This window comes from Toxotes jaculatrix, chromosome 13, assembly GCF_017976425.1.
Source record: "Toxotes jaculatrix isolate fToxJac2 chromosome 13, fToxJac2.pri, whole genome shotgun sequence".
Taxonomy (NCBI): domain Eukaryota; kingdom Metazoa; phylum Chordata; class Actinopteri; family Toxotidae; genus Toxotes; species Toxotes jaculatrix.
Genome location: NC_054406.1, coordinates 2,107,799 through 2,127,238, shown reverse-complemented (window position 1 = coordinate 2,127,238; position 19,440 = coordinate 2,107,799). Strand labels below are relative to the sequence as shown.

Genomic DNA, 19,440 nt, shown 5'->3' with positions numbered 1-19,440 from the left:
ATGTCCAAGCCACAACAGAACCACCACCACGTTGGACAGATGAGGTGGTGGCTTTGCTTCCTTCTTTTTCCTCCACACTTTCCTCTCTCCGTTGTTTTGATAGTGGTTGATTTTTGTTTCATGTCATGTGTTTTTGCGGTTTACCAGGCATCTGCATCTCTGAGGTTTGCATCTGAGGTTGTGGTCGTGCAGTCTTCCCTTGATCACTGACAAGAAAACGTGCACGTCTACATCCAGAGCGAAGTTCAGTGTCATTTCAGTTGCCATTAACACCAGAAGAAGACCCTGAGTGTGGCTACTTCCAGAGATTGTGTATTTACGCTTGAGAGGAGTAAGGATTGCTTATGCAGCTCGTGTGGCAGCTCTGGAGGAGAGATGGATATCAGTTCATCTCTAATGCTTCTTGGTGCTTTTTCATTTAACTTTACAGTAGATATCAGAATGATATGTTATCCACCCACAGGGCATAAAGCAGTGAAGTGTAAATATGGTAAAAATTCTCAGAGGTTGCAACGGAAAATAACTGTCCGTTAAAAACGGTGTGATTCTGCTCAGTTGATCCTTGTGTTCCGCTCCTCCACAACAGCTAAATACACTACTTAAGGGTCATACTATCAACTCCACATAGCTTTGAAGCTCTGCCAGAGGCAGGATACTTATTTACTGGCGAAGGAACAATTGTTTGAAAGAAAGCGATCAGTGCTTGAGAGGTGGATTATGCTGCAGCAGTGGTTTGTGAGGTTTTGACACATTTCCTGCTGTGGTTCTTGATTACCCCTGGAGTCCTCTGCAAAGTAATTCTGTAAACCGCCGTGAGCGCGGAGTTTTGTTCCAAATGTTGGTTTGCAAACTCTTTCGCCAGGCACAGTCTTCTAAATAGGATCGTTTTCCAAAAACCTAGACTAGGTTCAATATGTTCAAGGATTTTTGAAACTCCTCGCTTTCTGCAATATCTGTGCGTGACAGCTGTTGTGTGGTCGAGGGTTAGCAAACTCAAACACTGGAGTAAGTTACGGGTCATGATTGCAGTTAATTAGGTTAAAAGGTGAAACTTAACAGAAAGTCAGTGACAGGAGGCAAATGTCGACTTCATACTCAAACACTTCCACACCTTTACTTTCAGCCTCTCTGCATAAAGGCACTCTGCTTCCCTAATCTACAGGCTAAAGATACGCTTCCTGTGGTGTATTTTTTTTAAATGGCACTGTGTTCAACATTGTCTTGGTTGTGAGCTGAGGAAAAGCTTGTTTAAATAGGAATAAAACTCCCTCCATCACTGATGCTATCTGTTGTGAACTCCCTGTTAGAAATGGCTCCCTTTATTTTTGAAAAAACTGAGTTTGAAAGCAAGATAGTGTTTCACTAGTTATTCCTTTCAGATCCATGGCATCCTCTTTTACCCAAAATGTTTTTGATTAATGGAGCTCCACTCTTGCCAGCGGTGCTTTTCGGTTTATTCTGAATGATCTGGAAGGAGTTTGAGTGCATGCTCCGCAAATCTCTCCTGAATAATTAATCATTAAAACTAGCAGGAGTTAATTGTGTAGGTAGGTAGGTTTGTAGCTGAGCTAACAAGGAAGGTAAAGTTATTTGGCATAGAATTTTGTATGATGCATCAGATAATCCCACTGTGCTAGCAAACTGTCTTTGTGGCTATAAATCCCTTCGCATATTATACAGACAAACCATGATATACAGGAAGTAATATAAGTATCACTGCAGCTAACACATGCTAGGTGGTGGATTAGGAAAGTGACATTGCAGTTGCTGCTGTGATTCTGCATCTGTCCTCACACCTTTCAGCTCCCGGAGGTCTCTCCTGCGTTGGAAAGCCTCGATGTGAACGTGGCTTTTCACCGTCGCCTGTCTTGATCTGAGCCGCTGTGTTTGGGCTGTGTAGGAACACTAGTGGACCGTGAGGAGCTATTCACTGAATTGTATTGGATTAGAATCAAAACTATCGCTTTAATTTTCTTATAGATTCATGGACTTTATGATTTTTGAAATATGAGATGCTCCCTGCTCCAAACAGTTGTAGACTACAGCACTTAAATAGCTTACACTCAGACAGAGTACGACTGAACACAGACATCATCTATTGTCTTCTCATTTGAAAACATCTAACAGAGGAAAAGCCAGATGAGACAATACACTTTTTTTTCCGAGTTATTTTGTTTCCTAGCGATCTTCATCAGTCAGTGTTTCTGCTCTTTGTGTGTTCTGACAGCTGAGACAGATGTGTATTTAACAAAAAGACATAAAACGCCGGCATAGCTGCGTGACTGCATTCACCGAAAAGCCAAAAATCCTCTGAGCAACCAGCTGCTCACGCACACAGGCTGTGGCAACACAAATATCAGGATGTTAAGAAAAGGAGGGAATGTGTGTGAGGGCCGAGAAGACAGGAAATGTTTGAGATGGAAGTTTGGCATGCAGAGCTGGACGAGTGTTGGGGAGATGGCGATGATGAAGGTGACAGGAGACAGAGGCAGAGATAATGATGATGATGACGGCGCTTTGGCCGTTTGCTCGGAAATCAGATTACAAACAACAGCAACAGAGCACAATGTGAGCCAGTGCAAAGGAATGAATGGACACACGCACCACAACAGAACACAGTGGAATTCAAATCGAGCTCAAACAGAACAGACGTTAGCATCTATTTAAAGATGCTAACGTAGAGTTTTCTGGATTTTTACGTACCTTAAGGATTTTGAACGACTTTCTATGGTGCAGCATTTCTGAAAAGTAAATGTGATAAAGAAAGAAAGGTGCTGTCTTTATCCTCTGCTGCAAGGATACATGCCAAGAATGCATAAGAGACTTTTCCATGAGTACGCCTTGACTTTTTATCATTATGTTGACCCTTGCTGCTTAAAAGAAATCCCAGAACTACTTCGTACAGTATCTGCTTGAAGTAACTAAAGCATTAAAATACCATTTCACCTGTTTAGAAGGAAATTGTTAGACGAAGACTCCTTCCCCTTCCACTCTGAGCAGGTGAATCATGGGTAAAATCAGCAGTCACATCCTGGTTTGAACGATTAGAGCCGCTTCATTCATCAGGCATGCAGAGGAAGGAGAGGAGACGGGTTTAAGGAGGATTTAATGCTTTCAGACAACTGAGACATGGAGTGCATTGTAACTGAATAAGTAAAATGCACAAGTGTGGACTGACAAGGACGATATCAGGAGGAGGACTGGACAGAAGGGAGGCAGGGGGGACAGGAGGACTATAATAGGGCAGCCAGGATGTAGCTCAGTCTAATAACAGGACTTAGAAAAATGGAGAACATCTTTTCTACTTGGCTGTTCGAGTTCTATTTTAAAATTGCATATTGTAATTCTCTCTGGATGGAAGCAGTAGCTCAAATATAGAAACACAGCACTTCATTATTATTGTCTGTTAATTATTATATTGTATATTATTTTTTAATTCGGATGATAAAGCTTCATGTAAAAGGCAGAGAACAAAGGAGATACAAAGACAGGAAGGGGTCAGAGAAGGGGACAAGGATGTGGAGGTGACAGGTGATGGTGAAGAGGACAAAATGGAAGCAGAGGAGAAAGAGGGGAGAAATGGTAAAACGAAGAAAGAATGAAAGCAAAATGAAAACGGGAGGAAGATAAGGCAGAAAGAGGTGGGAGAAAAAGGGAGACGGTGGAGGAAAAGAGTCAGACTGAAGCTCAGCCAGTTACCTCAAACCCTCAGGGGGGACCGACTGCTCATCTGGAGCGGAGGAGTGTCACACCGCCCGCTCTCTCTGTCTCACTTTTTTTAATAACCACACCACGGTGATCTTCAGTTGGCAAATTCATTCAGGACAAGCAGAAAGGTCTCCGTGCGTCTCCCTCTGAGCTCTCTAAGACTTTGCAAACCATGGTAATTTGTCCTTTATTAAAATTTTAATTTCCCAAATCCCTCTTTACTGTTAATTTGTGATGATGCCAACACACAGCAGGAGAGCTTCCACCTACATGGACTGCAGCCATTAATTGTATACAGTGATATAGCTGCATGTTGCTTGATCTTTTTTTCATTTGGAAGTAAATTAAATATTCATGTAACACGTTAACCCACAGTGCCACCAGCTAACAGTAATATTTATCAAGTGTTAACAGTAAAAATACATCTGAAAACAATGGTGAGATGTGGGTTTGTAATTAAGTTTGCCAGTGTTGGTTTGCCAATCTCTGAGATGGACCCAGCTTACAGAGGATATTAAATCAGCTGATTGTTTAGGGAGCCAGAGACCTTAATTACATTCATTTAAATTAGTAATTAAGTGTGATTTCAACTGACATAAGGACCTTAACAGCGTGTGCGTTGTTACATTGTTCTAGAGGTCAAATCCACCCACGTTTCACCAGGTCTGCTTGATGAAATGCTCATTTTTAGTTCCTGGCATCACGTCACGTTTTGCACCGCTTACCTCTTTAAACACAAGCACACTGAAAGACAGGAAACGTAATCGAGGAGTGTCGGATCTCTACGTCCTGTTACGGTGCTTTCTCTCATCTCTCATTCTCTCCCTTTCCTTCTCTCTCTCTCTTTTTCACACCTTCCCTCGCTGCTCATCAACATGTCTGCTTGTCACCCTCCCATCTGTTGCGTTTCCTGGCGTGGTAACGGTTTGGGTTCCCTCTCTTTCTCTGCTCTGGCTCACTCATGCATTTGCTTCCTCTCCTACCTTTCCTACCTCTCTCTCTCCTCGTGTTTCCTCTTTTAGTCTTGCTGTGTCTTCTGGCATCCACTTGGATCTGATAGTCAACCTCATTCTTTCTTTCTTTCTTTTTCACTTGCTTCTCTGGTGTAGCCTATTCACCAGTTTTATAGAAACATAGCGAAGAGCAAATATATAATAACTTACCATATAACAGAATTGTAACTTAGATAAAACTCTGAGTCTCCAAAGCTTATAATAAGTATGTATTCTTTGTTATGGCAGCATGTCTGAGATTCATGTATAAACAGTTGACCTGACTCAAAACAGACCCGTGGAAAACGCTATAAACTGACACAACAAAGGGGAATCGATCTGAAAGTTCTCCAACGTGGGTCAGAACTGGTCCAAAATCGCCCTGACGATAATTGGACCTGAACCGAAATGTGGTCGACCCAAACAGATCCAAATGAAGAGAGAAACCAACGCTGTCAGCAGCGTGTCGTGTCCCCAGTTAACAAGCGGCAGATCTCCAAATACGTGGCAATGCATGTCTGAAGAATGAATATCACAGTTAACTCACTCTGTCAGGACAGAAAGGAAGGGTGTGGAGGTTGGGCTGATGAAGCAGCGTGTAGCCCATCACTGACAGGCTTTTCCTTTTTTATTGGACAGTAGCTGCACCCAGTCCAATAATCCTGCCTGGTCCTCGTTCTGGTAGGGACTAAATGATTTTCCACACCCTGTGCAGCTGTGGTGTCACAGGGCATCACAGCTGGGTGTGGTCACACCATCACAGCTGTGATGTCGGAGCGTTCAGAGTTTCGAGAGATACAACAATAAGTACATGACTTTTCTGTATCATACATTAAAACACTTGTACACTTGTACAGTTAATTTGTTGCAGTGCAGAAATGTTTGGTTGTAGTTTGTCTTTCACCCTGACTTACGACAGCACACGTAGCTTGGTGCATTCAGCACATGGAGTCTGAGAAAGCGTAGCATTACTGCTGTGACAGGGTGAGAGCAGAGTAATAGGATCTCCAGTGTTTCAGCCCTCAGCCTTGAACATGTTTTGCCCCTGTGGAGGCTGCTGTTGCTTCTTTCCTCCTCTCGTTGCCTTCTCTGATTCGTACCTGTATCATTGTTGAGTGTGAATGTCTGATTCCACAACCTGATGTTTACAGTTAATGTCCTGAATCAGAAGTAGACAGATTTAGCTGCTGGCCATGATGTACATCTGTCTTTCCCTCCATCTCTTCCTCCCTCTGTCCTCCTCTGTGCTGTGTCTCTGTGGCTGTCAGCACTGACCCGTCATGTTGTGCCTCTCTCCTTAAAAATACATGAGGTGCATCCCCCGGAGCCAAGTTAAAGTTACATGACTCGTGTCCTCAACAATCAGGATAATTTATTGAGATGGTAAGAGCCAATGGGAGGGCAGGCCGAGAATGAGTTTGGTAATATGTGCTTGGGGGGTTTTAAAAAGGAGGGTCGACTTTACTGCGTAATTATGCCACGGCTTTGTTAATGGTTGTGCCAGGGGTAATGGCCTCTCTAATGCTTTTTTTTTTCCCCCCTCGTCTGCTCTGACCAGTGATGTGATGAGCTTCCCAAACACAGGCCTCTCCGTCTTTTTTTGTCCAGTATTTCTCTCAAATACAGTTAGAAACATGCAACAAATACATGTGCACACGTGTTGCACAATTTCAAGAATCATGTTTATAGCCATTACTTTAGTTTTAGGGGCTTTTTATGAACTTGGGTGAGTTGTTTTTCATTTATATGCCCGATACACAGACAACAGCCTCTTCACATTCCTCTCTGTACAATTTGAGATCCTCTCCATGCTGGCTGTGAGGTGCTGCCTTTCTAACGTGACTCCAGTGTAAGAGATGGGGGACGAAATCCTTGTGCCATGCATAAATGTATTTCAGAGTTCAGCAGAAGCTAACACGAGGCTTCAGGAGTCTGACTAAGCCCGATCGAGTGGATTTCTTCCCAAGTTACTGCCTTTTTGGAAGAAAATTCACTCTTCTAGATTCCCCTGAAAGCATTTCCCTGCTGATCCACAGTGGTGGCTGAGTAATACGAGAGAATTCTGTTCTAAAAAAGACTGGAATGCATTTTGCACAGAGAGGGAGAAGTGTTGCTTTCCAGCGAGCATGGAGAGCAGGAGCGGTTACAGTGACCAAGAACTCTTTTAAGGTACATATGAGTTTGGGAGTTCGTCTGAACACATGCTCTGAATGAGTGAATGAATCACACACAATGTGTGTGTGTGTGTGTGTGTGTGTGTGTGTGTGAGAGTGAATAGTTGAATGAGAGACAAATTGTAAAGTGCCTTTGATAAAAACACTTTATAACTGCAGCCCATTTAACACTGTTCTTGCCAGAGTAGTTGCTGAGACCTGGGAACATGGTGACAGATAAAAACACATTTAGTCGGATAATTAGACAAATGATGGGAAAAAAAAAACCTTTACATTGCAATTGCAAGTAATTTAGCAAATAATAAGACAGGAAGAAAAGAGCGCACTCAAAGTGTTGCTAATTACTTGTGTAGCACAACTACGCTACAGTGGGTCAAAGCTGAGCCAGTAACATTTCTCCTTTATTTCTTTGTTCCCTTTCCGAATAAACGTGGCTCAGCTGAGAGTTTTAAAACCCGTCTAATCACCTGGAAAACTGTGTTTTTAGAGATGTTACCACCTGTCAGAGCTCCACAGTTACCCTGAGGTGAGTCTAAATGCTGTTAGTGACAGGAAACAATTTTTAAAGCTACAAAATAAGACCCAGCTCCTGAAACCAAAATGTCCCATTAATTGATTAATTTATTGATTGAATGATTCCTTCAGTTAATCATCCATTAGCACAGTGAGTTAGCTGCTTATTTGTTGGTCAGTCCATTACTCAGTCTGTTATTCAATCATCCAACCAGTTATTCTCCCACAATTTCTCTCCCAGTCTTCCCATTCATCTCTCCCATTCAGATTCAAATCTCCCCTCCTCCCAGCTCTCCCCTCCACTTCTTCATCTCTCTCTCATTTTTCATTCCTCCCTTCTTGGTTATTAAATCAACCCACCCCTCCCCTTTCACTCTATCCGGTGCGTCTTCCATCCATCTACCTATCTGCTCTGCTCTCCTGCCCATCTTTGTCTCCCATCTTGGCTCCTCTGGGGACGGCGGTCACAAAGGCATCTGATGGGTCGTTTTGCATGTAAATTGGATAATTGGATTTAGACGCATAATGCACGGTGGCAGGCAGGAAGAAAGAAAAGAGAGGAAGGAGAAAAGGTGGGATAAAGGAAACGAGAGGAGCAAACGAGAGGTGGACGTATTGAAAGAGACAGGAAAAGTCAAAGATTTATGCGTGTTCGTACTTCACAGAGGCATGCAGGTGTGTCCACGTGCAGATGCATTCATATGTCAGTACACTGATAAAAGTACACTCTCAGCTAAACACACACACACACACACTCAGACACACAAGACCAAACGACACAGATGCATCTTAAACATACACAACACTGAAGACGTGCTGGAAGCTTAATGTATTGATCAGGCTGTACCTGCAGTGGGCTCTGCTCGCTGAAGCACCCAGAGGCAGTGATGTGCACACAGTTAAGTTCCAGGATTCTGTTTAAGCTAACAGTGAGAACATCACCATTCAAACCAGGGAATAACAAACAGAGACAGGAAGCATGACCAGTGTCTCTCTGGGATTCAGTGCAACGTCCCTGGAGAAAGACTTGCCTTCCGTCGTGTGTCCAGTGTAGTTCCAGGGTTAGACAGTCCTGTAAATATTGTAAGCAGGTAAAACAAGTTTAGTCAAAGGCTCCTGGAGTCCACAGAGTTTAAGACTCGACCCATCTCCAAGCTGGAGTCACTGAGCTCTAAATTAGAGAAACGATTATTAAAATCAACAGTTGTTTCATAAGACGCCGTCTTTGTTCTCTGATGTAATGCATTTCCTGTTGAAACAGAAAGGACGGATGAAGACAACACAGCGAATGATCACTCTGATTTGGAAACCCAGTGTTGGCCATAGAGAGTAAGGCTGTTTATACCTGAGCCTACTTTTGGAAGAGTAACTGGGCCAAACAAAAAAGCTTTGCCCCGGGGCACTGTGGCAGGTCATTCCGGCCGTGGCCTCACCTGTGGTTGTAGGAGATTATTTTTAGAACCTCCACCTTCCATTCCCACGGTCAAAGCACCGTCTCTTCACCGACTCATTCTCACTTCACAACATTTCCATGACTCCACGCTGCAAGCAGCAGACTCTGACCTGCCTGTGGAGGAAGGAGAGCACGAAGGCGCCTCCTCCATGAGGAGCCACAAACAATCACATTGCCTGAGAGGTTGTTTAATCAGTGCAGGATCGCAGTGCTCGCTCGGCTTCACCTGCTTGCTGCAGATGAAGAGCAGAGAGCAGCTGCTCCTGATGTGCAGTCGACTCGCTGTGTTTGCCGCATGCTAAATTACCAGTTGTCAGTAGCGGCAAGCGGATCTCCTCGGGCTCTGTGACTTCCGCTGCCATCGCTGCGAAAGCTGTCAACTCTGCGAAACACACACTCTCACGCACACATGCACACACTCCCCCGGTATCCTTGCTGCGACCTGTCCTATCAGTGCTAATGAAGGCAGTCACATCAGTGTGGTGATGGGAGTGAAGTGCTAATATGAATGTGTGTGTGTGTCTGTTTGTGTGTCTAATACAAGAGCTGCCACTCCTGCTTATAAACATGCAAATGGAGCTGTAAAAGGAACATTAAATTCCTCCCGATGTTGTTTGATGTTGAAATAGCGACTCTTCTCCCCTCAGTGCACTTCCCCCCCACCGTCCCCGTCCCCGTCCCACCCCCTCCCCCACCATCTCCTGCTCTAATTGTCTCTCTTCTCTTCTTGGCTCTCCACCATTTCTTGTTTTCTCTTTCTTGCTCTCCTCTCATTTTCTTCAGCTTCTTCATGAGCTGTTTCCTCTCTTTTCCACCTTCAGCTTCTCTTTTCCTTCCGCTTCCTCCATCTGCTCAGCTCCTCTCATTTTCCTTCATCTCTCCTCACCTCCTCCTACCGTCCCTCTCTCTTTACAGTCCTCTCTCAACTTCTACTTTCTGCCATCAAACTGTCCACCTCCTCCTCCCTTGTAACATCAATTTTTCCTCCTCTTCTTCTCTTTCGGTGTCCTTTCTTCCCTTCCTCTTCACCCAGTTCCATTTCAAGCACTTTTTTTTTACATAATTATATAAATATAACTGATCTGCAGACACTTTATTACAATCTGCTATTTAGTTTGTTTTTTATTTCACTTTGCTGATGAGTTTAATTAGATATTTTGAGCTTTACCCTACTCTGACATTTTATTCTAGGTTCCATCCACAAAATGTTTGACTTTTCTAACGTGTTGGGCTCTGGGTTTTGTTGGTGCACACACCACCGGTGATGTGCTGAAAGCCGAGGAGGGACACTCGTTTGAAAATTTGGGATACATGTCTCCTGTGTCATCAAATCAGTATTCTGTTTCTTTGATGGCTTTTCTTTTAACGAACTCCATTTGTGCATAAAAAATAACAGCTAGCCCAAATATGAAATGTGTTTGATTCTGCTTATTAAAAGCCCCGAAAACCTTTTTTTTCTGCAGAAGCATCTCGCCGAGTGAGAAGGTTCCTACATGAACACACTATTTTCTGCCAGAGTTAGAAGAGTTTTAGTTTTCTAACCTGACAGATTTCTGTACTGTCAGTCAAAGCACATTTCACCAGATCCCCACACACAGTGGGGCAGTGTGGACCAGTGCAAACGTGAGATGTTCTCTGTTGTAATCGGCCGTTTCCACCAGATTACCATGTAAATACAGGCCCTTAACGTTTTATGGTCAACAGCTGTTACTACATCATAACTTGCAGAGATGTTTCATCTCTCTGTCTTACCAGCATCCCTCTCTTCTCCTCATTTTTTCTTTTCATTTTCCTTTCTTGTAATTTTTAATCTACATAATTTCCTTCCCTCTTTATGTCTCTCTGTCTCTGTATTTGTGCATGTCCCCGTTAGGACACAGCTGTATTCAGACATTCTGCCACCGATGGGCAGACTGAAAACACATGTAATGCCAAGCTGCACACATCACCATGACAACCCCGGTGGGACGAGAGGGAGACGGAACGAAAGACAGGGAGAAAGACAGAGATTGATAGACTTGGATAGAGAAAAGGAGGGAGGCAAGAGGGGAATCAAGAGTTTCAAAGAGGAGGGAGTAGAATGAAAAAGGAGAAGAAGAAAGAAGAGGATGAAAAAGGGGATGGAGTGGTGTGAAAAAAGAGAAGGGAAATTAGAGGAAATAAGGGGTGTAGTGACACAGAGATGAGGAGGAAGTGAGCAATGAAGAGAGAATCTGAGGTTGACATCAGAAATGTAACAGAGCCTCATACTGAAGTGTTTCCATTGATACGCTGCCTATTTTCATCCCGTCTGAAAAAGTAAATACCTTCGCCTTTGCTACATCGGGTAATGAAATCCCCGGCCGGATGAATAATTTCTTATTTGTAAGCAGGATTTTTTCTTTTTTATGCTTCATCTCCTCTTCAGTCCAAAGCATGAAATAATTAGTCCCTGCTCTGGACCAGAGACCAAGGGTTTCTCAGGGCTTGGGGTTTGTTGGACGATCTTTTGAAGAAGAAGAAGAAACTTTTGATTACTAATAGTTGTTGTTTTGGCCTGTGATGACTCTTCATGAATCAAAAACAAAAGAACCCAATGTGCAGAAAAATGGGCCTCGAGCTGTCGTTAATTTTATTCTTTACATCTGTGTTTTTCTACTGGCTCAGAATGTCTTCTGTAAAAATGGCATTTTGCAATAAACAAACAACCCAATACTTTATAAACTCTTCCACTCCCGGTATGAGAGGTGTTCTGTTTATCAAAACCAAGAAACAATGAAACCAATGAATCCTGCTGCTTCATGTTCTCAAAAGGCCTTTTTCATCTTTTCCCTTTTGCCCTCCATTTCCATTTTCAATATATGCGACACTCAGGAAATGTCATTCTTCTTTCTTTTGGAATAGATGCGTATGGCCTCTCTTCTCTTTGGGCCCTCGGGCGTCACTTGCTCTGTAGTTCCAGCTTTGGCCAAATAACAGCGAAGCCTCCAGGAAAAGTTCCCGACTGTGCAGTGATTTTATCGTAGTGGCCACATTTGAAATTGTGGATCATGTGATGTTGGGCCCAAACACACTGTCTCCCATATGCAGTTACTGTCAGCTGGAAACCCCTGCATGCGCTTTCATAAAGGGGCGCAGACTCCAAAGTTACTCCACCTCATCACATTTTAAGCCACTGGGCCCAATACAGTGATGAAGAGCTGTATCACTGAAATATGTTGATGCAGGTTATATGTCCAGGCATCTCATCTCATCCAGAAAGGGACTCTATAACTCGATGGGCCCGAAAAATGCCGAAGCCTGAGCAACTTTTTCAGCGCGTACGTCTGGTTAGCACCTTTTATTGGACTGAATGTGTCCTTGACTGCACGGATGGATGGATTTATTCCCGTGGGCTTCCTGCTTTGCCTCAATCAGTCCAAGCAGTTCTCCTCACACCTGCCCCAGTGGCTTGCTATATAAAATGCAGCAATTTCGACTGCCGCAGACTGTCAGTCCTCCTGACAACTTAAAATGTCTCACAATGAATCTTGTAATGATTTGTGAATATTAAAGAGCCGCATGTAGCCCAGTTAAATCACACATAACAGATTCTCTGCTCCTCTAGTCTGAGTCACACAGGAGTCATGATAGCCTTTACATCTCTGTCAGGCTGCCCCCTCCCTCTGGTGTTCATGGTCTCAAGCCTTTCATTTCTGTTGTGTGATTCTGCCAAAGGCGTCTCCCTGTCATACACTGCCTGTGTGTGTGTGTGTGTGCGCGCGCGCACAAAAGCATGAAATACAAACATTATTCTCCACAGTGCAGGACGAGAGACAGCTCTGCTGGTGTGTTCAGTTCCAGAGGACGGGATTCAAACCCACAGCGGCTCTGTCATGGAAAGCGATGAACTCTGAATCATCTCATCAGTCAGTAAGAGAACTTAAGATGGAGAGAGGAAAGACTGATGGAAGGATGCTGATAAAAAAACCCACTGAATAATTTCTGCTGAGGGCTTTTATTTATTTATTTATTCATTCATTCATTCACCCATTCACTTAACTCTCCAATGGGTCATTGTCCTTATAAATGATAGGGCAAAGGGAGAGAGAGTGGGAGAGTGTAGTCAGTTGTTACACCTGCCATAGAGCATCAACACCATGACATGAATAAAGGACCTGCTGCAACAAAAGACCCAAATACAACGCAAACTCTGATATTTGGTCATAAATAGGAAATCAAACGGCACCTGTCTGACCAGTGAAGCTGGCAAACGACACGTGGCACTGTCTGGACAATGAAACAGGAAGAATAAGAAGATGGTCTTATAAAAAGAAAAGAAGAGAAAAAGAAGCCCGTCGTCAGCTATGCAACAGCTCATTATAACCCATAGTTACGTTTTATTATCAGGCGACCTCTAGTGTCCGCAGTAATTATGATGGGAGCAGAGGTTCACAGCAACAGGTCACCGACCCATTGATCGTGGTCGACCTGCTGGTCTTTGTGTGGTTCCCGGTCGATCGTGAAGCATTTCAGGTGAAAGGTGATTCATTAATTTCCACCAGTCAGGCCTGAATGCTGTGGTCTGTGCTTGGTCATCTTTGTCAAGGCTCCTCTCTGTCCTGGCCTCACAGCGGTGGAATTAACTCCCCACTGATGTCAGGACAGCCTGAGCGCCAGGTAAAAACCTACTTTTTCTGATCACACGTGAACAGGCCGTGCTTGCAGTTAGTAACCCTCTCACTTCCTCACACATGGAGTTTGATTTAATGAAAAAATGTCTGGTGAGACTCATGCTTTTACTGTGAAACAGCTGCAGGAATCACACCGTGTCTGTAGCCCAGGATTCCTTGAAATTCTGTCCATATTGGATGGATATGGACGTTATTTATTTAGATTATTTACCTCGTTATGTTTGCTCAGTGCCAGCTTTCACTGTCCATGCATGAAGTCGAGCGCTCTTTGTGTTGGCGGATTGGCATGTGCAATGTCTGACTTTCATGCAGAAGACTGAAGAGTTTACTTCCTGCTGACTTTTTTTTTTATTAACCACAAGCACCATCACAGACGTTCACAGACGTTATAGATAAAATGAGAATTTTTAAGTGTTTGGCATTCGACATTTTGTCGTTGAAGGTAATCTGGAGCTTTGCAGAATCATCCAGTAATTGCATTGGTGCAGTAGCAGGCATTTATCAACACAATTAGGGCAGACAGCTGTAGATCACTGTAACCTGGTGTACACAGGCAGTGGATCACAGAGGAATGGTGGACCGAGGTTTCTCAGCGTATGGCGTCGTGTTTTTTCATACGTACATTTCTGTCTTCCATCTTTTGAGATAATGTTGTGCTTTCATTTCATGCTGCGCCTTAGTTTCCTCCTGATAAAATATAATCACATTCCAGTCAAATATACTGCAGTTAAAATACATAAAGATAAAGGAGAATATTCAGCAGCTCAACACCCTTATGCGCTTTTATTTCTTACACTGGACGAGTGGTAGATCTTGGCTTACGGCAAATTCACGAGACGTGATCTCTGCTCGGAAAAGGCTGATGACCACTTCTCTAAAGGGTTGTACTGTTTGACTTGTCATCATGTTATTATTTATTCATTATTTGTTCCTTCTTCCTGAAAATCCATTATATGCAACATATGTGTTGAACACATTATATATTCATTTGTAAAGTAACTTTAATGTAACATCAACATTCTTGCAAATAAAACAGAGAGTGCCAGAGATGAGAGGAGAGAAAGATGAAGAGAGATGGAGGATAAATGCTGACAAATCTTAGACTTTCATTACATGAGGCATGAAATGGCTCTTGATCATTCATGCTAACTTGCCCATCTCTCTCTCTCTCTCTCTCTCTCTCTCTCTCACTGTCTCTCTCCATCGCTCGCTTTCTTTTCATCTCTTTCTGTTTAACTCCCCACCATCTCCCGCTCTCTTCTTACTTTTTAAGAAGTTGTCATGGTTACGCAGAAAGCTTTCTCGTAACAGGCGGCAAAGAGGCTGAATGTTTCCACTGATGGAAAAACACACACACACACACACACACGCACACACCAGTCGCTGAGATCTTTGGTGCTTATTTGAGCAGGACTGTAAACCATTAGTACAAACTCCATATCAGACAGGCAGGCACACATACGTCTGTTCCAGTCTCTTTCCCTGAAAGGATCCTTTTATCTGTCTGTCTCTATTGTACAATCCAACTTCTGTAGATGAACCCAAACCAACCAAAGTCCCGACTCCTGTTTCTCTGCTGCAGTTTTTGTGAAGTAAATTATATTGAATTAGAAACAGATGAAAAGAAATGGAAAACATTCTTATTTGTGTCCTTATCTTAAGCTTAAGGTGGATTTTTCATAGCTTTGTTTCAGTTTGTGACAGAAAGTGATGGAGGTGTTCTTTCACCAGAGGTTCTCTCATGGTGTGATGGATTTGAATTCAGGATTAGCCCTTTTTTGCACTTCATGAATTCAAGAACAAATGTCATAAAACGTTAAACGTCATTAACCATGTGGGAAATTTGCGAGACCAGTAGATCTATTTGTTTCTGTTTATCCGGCACATTAATGAGGCCTAGTATATTCAGATAGTGGTGTTGCCAACATGGCAAGGCTCAGTATTGCTGGCTCCCATCATTATTTAGCAGTACCAGGAAAAAAAAAAAAAAAAAAAGAAAGAAAAGAAAAGTTCAAAAGCCAGCTCGGTTTGTTTTATTTTGAAATCACCAGTACACGGAGCAGCTGATACAGGACTGATTCATCGCTTTCACCTCAAGGAATCTTTACAACAGAAGCAACAGCCTTTTTGTTTTCAGTGTGTAATTTGAGTTATTTGCTGCACACACAGCTCCACGCACTTGTCGTTGCCAGGCTGAGATGACATTCAGTGTGATTGGTCAGAAAAAAGAGAGAAGCCAACAGAGAGGAGAGCGAGCCAATGGCAGAGCGGTGAGGTAACAGTAGCAGGCTTATCACCAAGTGAGAGATTCTGTGTGAGGAGCACTGAGGCCAGAAACTGGCTGATCAATCATCCAACATAAAACCCTGTGTTGTTCAACAGCAGGTCATCAAAAGCAAATCTGTTTCTAAAACTTCATTAATTCATATTTTTGATTAATATTAAATCAACATACATTTAATATCAAAGGTTCTGCTCCCAGTGACCAACCGACCAAAAGAATTATCAGTCTCTTTTAGCTCATAGGTTTGGTTTTACAGCACATTTACAGTATGGTTCAGTCACAGTGCATCATCGGCTCCAACAGCAAAGGGAGGAAGCTCAAAGGGAAAGTGCGTGATTAAAATATAGTCATTAGGATTATATGTTAGTACTGTTTGCCTGTCAGCTTATTTCTGAGTTCTTCTTCCCTCTAGTGGCCAAAAAGCGATTAATGCATCTTGAAGCATGTTGGGTTTTTTTTGTTTTTTTGCCGACTGTGTTATCTATTCCACAGCATCTGCACATGGTAACTATGAGTGATTAACTAACAACACTTGGCTAAGGTTCTGGTAAAAGACAAAGGGAAAGCAGGACTCTGGTGTCCTTCATGAAAGTTGGACTCACAACACATTAGGGGCACGCTGTTTCCCGTATTGGTCCTGATCATTGTGGATGTAAATCATTAGGTGGGAAATTTTCTAATATCAGTTAGAACTGGGTGGAGACGCAGTGAGCTGCCGTTATCTTTATGAAGGAGAAAATATCTGTCCGCCGTTTCCTTTACATGAGTTCAGCTGTATGTGAAACTGAATCATCACTCCGGCTTTTCCATAGACCTCGTTAACGTGACAAGATTTTCTCCAGACCGCCGAGAGCTTGGACAGATGGAGGTCTGGGTAAACTTTATTCCTGTGAATGAAAAGGTGGATTAACTGGGATGAGCTGAGTTTTACCCTCCATTGTCTCCTGAATCGTTGCTTTCAAACCTTGGTCAGTCTGTCCATTTCTGTGCCTTTGGTTAAATCCCCTCTATTGCTTTTTCTCTGCCTCTCTCCTTTATCTCTTCTTCTTCACCTGTAATTCTCTTGATATCTATTTTTTCTTCTCCTTCTCTTCTCTCATCTTCTCTCTCAGTCTGTAAAGTAATAAAACAGGTACTAATTCCACAGGGAACTTTTCTCCCCCCCCCTCTGTTTGATGTGCGGCTGTCACGTGTCTCAGTAATGAATTCAATGATTAAATCAGGCTCCGTCTCAGCTCTGCTGTTGTGTAGGTATAATACAGAATGAGAAAAGCATCTCCCACTGAGGTAGTCTCAACCTCCTGCTTCACTCTCTACCACTCTTTCACCCTGCTTTTCTCCTCCTGCCTCGTTCATTCCTCCATCTGCTCTCTGCCTTCACGTGGCTCTACCTCCTGGGTTACCAGAGAAATTTAAAGTAATAATCTGCGGCGTTTGTGATGCTTTTGCCACAGCCCACATCTCTGATGGTGTCATGCTCGTTGATGACTGTTTCTCCCAGAGGGAATAACGATCAACCAGTCGGAGCTCTATAAAGTGGGATTAACAATGCAGATATCTGTGCGCGAGCTAGAAAAATAGCAACATCCACGAAAAACCGTGCCAAAGAAAGTGGCCACAAACATGGCATGACAGGATGGATGGGATTGACAGAACCGTGGGGGCTGTTGGAAGCTGACTTACAGCAATAACAGTTCTTAATTAGACAGAAGCTAACTGCTCCTAGCAGCAGGTGCTACAGCCGCGTTCATGTCAACTGAAAATGACGTCAGCAGGATAGAAACATCACTCACTACTGATTTGTCAGGGCAAAACAAATTGATTAATACGAACACGATGTAAGAATGAGTGAATGAATGAATGAACAAAAGTGGAATTTGAGTCAGATGTTCACGGTTAGCTTCTTATGTTTTCTGCAGCTTGAACGTGGCCTAGTCCAGACATACACAGGCATTCTTTAAAACAGGACAGGACTCACAGTGGACGGGGCGGGACAACAACCACGAAGGAATGAAAGCTTTCTATGGAAATTTTTTTTTAAAGATTACGGTTTTAAAATGAAGCCTCTTTTACAAACGGAGATGCTCCAAACACAATGAGTTTTTGAACCTTCTCTAAAACACACCTCATTTCCCCTAAACCCTGTTGCTCCCTATTGCAAAGCCAGTGTTATTGCTTTAGTTGCATAAGTGGTGATTTTTATCTTTGGTGCATTTATATAACAAAATATACAAGTGAGCTGGAACTATGCATTTAATGAGAGCAGCGTATCACCAGGTGAAACAGCTGGATGGGAATGCACCACAGAGACTGCATTGTGCCGTCTCTCTGGCATGAAAAGTAAAACAATGAGCAGAGCTGGTGATCATGTGTGTTTATAATAACAACAGCACTGATTTAGCAGGAATGTGATAATACTTACGTACCATGTTAAACACTCTGACATGTACTCGTTGAGTTTTTCCTCTGTGAGTGCAGCAGCTGTTGGATTGGGCCTGTTTGATGCTTCCCCTCTCAGTGAAGCAGCTCATGTTTCTGTGCAATGCAACACACTCTGCCTCTCTCAGTCTCTGTATCGCACAGTCTCTCCCCGTCTGCATCTATCTCCCTCTTTTGTTGATTTTTTTTCCCCCAGTCTGTCTGTCTTGCTGTCTCTTTCTCTTATTTTCTTCCTCTGTTTCATGCACTCTCTCTCTCTCTCTCTCTCTCTCCACCACCTTGTCTTTCGCTCCTTTGCTCTCTCCACCTCATCCCCCGCCTGCTGTGTCTTTCCACTTTCTCGTTGCTGTCACCTCTGGTTCGCGGCTCCTCTGCGCTGTACTGTACCTTCCGCAGGGGGAAATCAAGAGAATTTGAGATGGTAGGGTGGAAGGATGAAGCAGAGGCAGGAAAGGAGGGTGAAGAATAAAGGACAGAGGAGGTGAAGGGAAAAGGAGCCAGGAGTGTAGCTGACATTCAGCCGCAGACTGGCAGAAGGGATTGAGACATTTCCGACTTGTGCCACTTTGAGCCTGAAGGCAGATTTTTTTTTTTCCCTTTGGGGTAAAACCAAGTGACATAGACGTACTCGAGCCCTCGCGGGCCTGCGAGATGTCAGGCAACTTCAGGCACTCGTGGATGCAAGGGCAAGTTGGAGCTTTCCTTCTAAAAAGCTCCTGCCAGGGAGAGCAAACACTTTCCAGGCTCCGAATGGTTGGACATGAATTCAGAGACATGAGTACCTTTTCGTGAAAGTGCCCTCAGAGATTGCATGGTGTGTGAGGTTACATCTGCAGCTGACGCGCTGATTGTGTTCCGGCTGAATTTTTATTTCAGCTGCTTCAGGCCGACATGATTACACGCACACTGATATTCAGATATTACTCTGGTGTAATGGTCGCTGTGCTGTTTATCGTTGTGCTGCTTTACCCACCAAACATTTTATGTATGTTGGGTTAAAGGAGGTTGCTGAAAGTTTGTGGCCCACAGTATGATTACAATGGGAGCGTAGAAATGTTTATTAGTACGACCTGGAAGCAATCTAGGTGGCAGCCTCACACGTCCCCTCAAATTTCCCGCTGATGCTCTATTTGCATGTGTTTCTCCAGAGTGCAAGGTGCACGATCTATTCACCCTCAGACTTTCTGCTGGATCATATCGTTTGTTTGTAATGACAAGCAGCTTC

The 19,440-nt window shown here is 43.4% G+C and overlaps 1 protein-coding gene across 1 annotated transcript in view; it reads left to right on the top strand.

Moving 5' to 3' along the window:
• grin2da (glutamate receptor, ionotropic, N-methyl D-aspartate 2D, a) overlaps window positions 1-19,440 on the top strand; it is an 88,261-nt gene that overhangs the window by 15,314 nt on the left and 53,507 nt on the right. The window lies entirely within an intron of this gene.